The sequence below is a fragment of the Limulus polyphemus genome, unplaced genomic scaffold (genome assembly GCF_000517525.1).
Source record: "Limulus polyphemus unplaced genomic scaffold, Limulus_polyphemus-2.1.2 Scaffold5191, whole genome shotgun sequence".
NCBI lineage: Eukaryota > Metazoa > Arthropoda > Merostomata > Xiphosura > Limulidae > Limulus > Limulus polyphemus.
Window position 1 is genome coordinate 58,389 of NW_013670801.1, and position 4,384 is coordinate 62,772.

The window sequence follows — 4,384 nt, forward strand, 5'->3', positions numbered from 1 at the left end:
CTGTGCCACTGAGGGGCAGATTAAAGAGTGAATACGTGAAATACGAATTTCGCGTATCTGAGTTTCCCAAACCTTGACTGATGGTTAAGCTTTGTTAAAATATCTTTTTTTATAGAGATTGGTCTTATTTTTCACTAAACGTATTGTTAACTTAGTAATGAACATTAAATTCTGGAAAGTTACTGCGACTGTAAGACTGTTTTCAGAACTAATTCATAAGAATATGTTTGAGTTCGTTATTGATTTTTTAGAAAATATCTGGGCTCTGTGAATTCGATTAACTTTTTGTGTGAGTAACAGTTATCAACAAAGGCAGCCTAGCCCTGCGCTTTGCTGTACCTTTGACAAATAAACTTTACTGTTGAATGGTCAGCAAAGTAGCTAGCCGAACCATCATTGCGATTGGCAGTGGGAAATTGGCCAGGGTTAGACAGTGGTTAATACACGTGACGCTTTCATCAGGCTTGTGAATAGAAAGCGGTCGAACATAACATTGACTGACTGGCTTTTAGACATACCGCTAAATACTGTCAGTTCTGTTTATTAGATCACAGTCTTGGTTGTTAAGTAACAGTCATTGTTCTCCCAAACACACAACTTGAAGAGAAGTGACAGAGTGCTTTGAAAATAAGTTTTAAATCTGTTGATGTTTGTGGGTTTCAATGAATGATAACAATTTATTTGTTACATTACAGAGTTAACTACCGTTCAAAAATGAATTACTACGAAATTACATAACTATTTATTTGAAAAATAAGAAGACTTTTATTTAACCCTTTTTCAATTATACAGAGATTGGGTTAGTTGTATCAGAAGAATTTTCAAGCTTTACCATGTCTCCAGTCTGGTTATGCTCTGTCTGGCATATGGAATTCTAATAACTTATGAGTGAAAGCAAAGAAGAATGTTATACTTATCATGTTGAGGCTTCGCCCAATAGCAGGGCTTATCAGGCCGCTATTTATATTATTAATTGCATGAACAACTTTTACGGTTTGGATGAATAGCTGTTGTACGTTTGAGGTATGCCTGGGACACGTGGACGGCTTTGGCCAATGACCTTCGTATTCTTGGATCCTCACCTGTTACAAGACGTCATATTTTGTTTACCACGACTGGAGTACAACTTGGTCATGGTGTTCGATGTTGATCCAGATTCCTTTTTTTTTCAATGCCATTGAGTACAAAGTATGCCCCAGTTTTGGAATTCCAAATCCCCGATTTAACACGCCTTTTTCACCTGAGTGTGTAAATATTTTGCGTCGGAAAGAGCTGTTACACGTCCTTCCTAAAAGTGGTCAATTTTAATACCACAAAACAATGTCAAAATATAGTTTTGATACATACCGTTCCACTGCAACTTTATATCGGATGTGGTTTTCACGTATATTGTTGATTTACATTATCAAAATCATTATTAACCCTAACCGTTGATGCTATTAAAGAGAAAGAAAGAAATATAGTTTCTATGAAATATTCTAGAAAGTTAACTCATTTTCGAAATTTGTTCTTTTTTCATTTTAATCTTCCATACTATGGGGGGCGGGGGTGTGTGATTGATTGCTTTATGTCTGTTGACCGTAGACACCTATCCAGAAAAGAAACTAGCCTTCTTATATTAGCTTTGGTGATGACTCCGTTTCTATAGCTAAAAACGAAAGAACATAGTCAATTAATCTATCTATTGAGACTAATATTTAATCAAGTTCATATGATAAAATGAGTTTATACTTTTTGTCTAAAACAAAACCTCATTAAAGTAGATGTAATATTTTTAAAATCCCCTGCATTTTTAACACGCTACTGTTTTTAATCAAGGTTTTCAAATATGAAAACAGGTAATTTTATCGTAATCGTCATGGATTTGATTGTGAAGTGTAGTTCTGCTTAGTGAACGTTTAACGAACATCCTATAGTTGTGTGCAACATAATGTCAAAGCCAAGCTTTTTTGAAGTAGTTTAAAACTTCGGTCCTTGCCCCATCACATCCCATTGTGTTGTGTAGACTAACTATTTAATATATATATATATATATATATATAATGCTAGCATCTAACAGAAACTATAAATCAAGACTTGTTGATATAAAGATTATGAATTATTCATTATATTTTGATATGTTGTTTATAGCCTAACAGGACTTTTATGGCTATAGATAAATTTTACTAATCTCCCGTTTATAAATAATAAAAATAAAATTCTAAAAGGGATGAGATTGTTTGTCCAACAGTCGAAAAAGATGCTTAAGTATACGATTTAGCACGAAACATAGTTGTGTTTATTCTCATTAGTTCCTTAGCCTCTTCTGCTTCGATACCTATCAAAAAAAATCTATACTAGATCGATTAGCTGTATTAAATCACATTATTTCAAGGGTTATCTGAATATTTCAATTCTAGGACTTTTTATAATTATAACCACAAAAACGGGTCATTTGAATATAAAGAAAATATAAGGATGGTTTAGTCAACTCAAGTTTCTCAAAACTTTTTAATTGTATATGCCGTCTAGGATACAAAATGGCTAGAGCCAGGCATAGACTCGTGGTTAGGGTGTCAACTCACAATCTGTGGATCGCGGAATCGAAACCTGTCGCCTGACTTGCTCGCCCTTTCTGCCATGGGGGCGTTATAATTTTAAAATCAATCCCACTATTCGTTAGTGAAGTGATGACTAAATGCCTTCCTTCTAGTCTATCACTTCAAAATTAGGGGCGGCTAGCGCAGATAACTCTCGAGTAGCTTTGAACGAATATTCAACAAATGAAATGACTTATTAAGTTTTAATTCTTAATAATATAGACACCCACCTACACACTAGTAGAACGTGACGAAATTCGACAAAATATACAGAACGGGCTGAGTTGTGAATGCTATGATAAATAAGACAGAAATCCTAACTTTCTCATAAAAGTTAACAAATAAGAAGCTTAAATCTCATAACATTATACATCTGTATAGTTTTATTTTTCTCATTTTTTTAAAGATTTGTACCGTTAGTTTTGGTTTGTGTTTTAGTGAACGCTCCTGAAGAAGCTGTAAAGCGAAACGTTGAGTGTCTAATTAAATAAAAACAACATTTTGGTGTTATAAGGTCGTTTATTCCTGGTATTAATACCCAGATTTATTGTTGTTTCATGCTGTGTGTGTGTACCATTTTATTAAATAAAAACGTTTCTCATTTCTTGTAAGAATTATAATTTACTAACCCGCTGTTTACTGTTAATAATAAATGAAGTATTAATACATAAAGTATTCGTGAATCTCTTAGGTTTATTTTATATGAGGAAGAGAAAAAAAAAGTTAATTTACCTAAAAAAGAATGCTTCGTTTAAGTGTTTTTTTGTGGGCCCACAGTTATTCTAATTCATAACTTTTTGTTGTTGACAAACGTGTATTTTGAGGGTTTCTTACCAGTTTTCACCTGAAATAAAAGAACAACAAAAACGTTATATAAAATGTATTATTATCCGTTGTATATAAATAGCAGTGTAACAGTTACGTAGTTTAATTGACATTCTTGGTTGCTCCTATAATAAATATTATTTGTTTTGTGATTCACAAGTTTTAAAAGATTATCGTCAATTTAACAAATGCATATTGGACACCTTTTAGGCTTACTGGCAAGATTTTTGTTGTATCTGTTCTAAAGTGGCAATAGTAAAACTGAGGAATCGAACCCACACACACACACGGCGTTTTACGTAACTATCGACTGAATACTGGAATCTCTGCAAATCAGAATTTTTAACTTCAATTTTAGTGAAGAAAGGATCGCGCTCTTTTTTTTTCAGATAAAACAATCGGTTTGTGAATCCGAAAGTTTATGATTTGCTGAATTAAGTGAGAACTTAAACGTAGTTGGTCAAGGCACTTGTGCAGTAGACAAGAGTTGATATTTTCCACTTCCTTTCAATGTTGCTTTTAACGTTTTCATAAAAAAAAAATGTTTCTTTTGTCTATATTGGACCGTGTAGCTCTTTTAATATATGTAAGATGTTTAATTTATTTTAATAAACGCGTGTAAAATAAATAACGTTTGAGTTACAGATGTAAGAATCGAGTAGTAGCTATAGTATTTTGTGTTACTATGGTAACACTTCACGTATTCGAAACTGGGCCTTTTTTTTCCATCTTTTATAGTCTTCGGTACATATTCTATTCTGTGTAATATTACACTGGAAACTTGGTGATGTTATGTACAGAAGAGTTTTAAATTGTGATAAATCGAATGTTGATTAACCCTCATCAGTGTTAAGGCGCTCGACTCGCTATCTGACGATCACGGGTTCGAATCCCCATCCCACTAAACATGCTCGCCTTTTCAGCCGTGGTGGCGTTATAATGTGACGGTCAATCCCACTATTCGTTGGTAAGAGAGTAGT

At 33.5% G+C, this 4,384-nt stretch overlaps 1 long non-coding RNA gene across 1 annotated transcript in view; it reads right to left on the reverse strand.

The window, feature by feature from the left end:
* Nucleotides 1-777: 777 nt before the first annotated feature.
* LOC111089080 overlaps nucleotides 778-4,384 on the reverse strand; it is a 7,366-nt gene continuing 3,759 nt past the window's right edge. Inside the window, exons 2-3 of the long non-coding RNA XR_002613425.1 lie at nucleotides 3,312-3,423; nucleotides 778-1,648 (exon numbers count right to left, since the gene is read on the reverse strand). This is a non-coding gene — a long non-coding RNA (uncharacterized LOC111089080). The remainder of the gene's footprint in view (nucleotides 1,649-3,311; nucleotides 3,424-4,384) is intronic.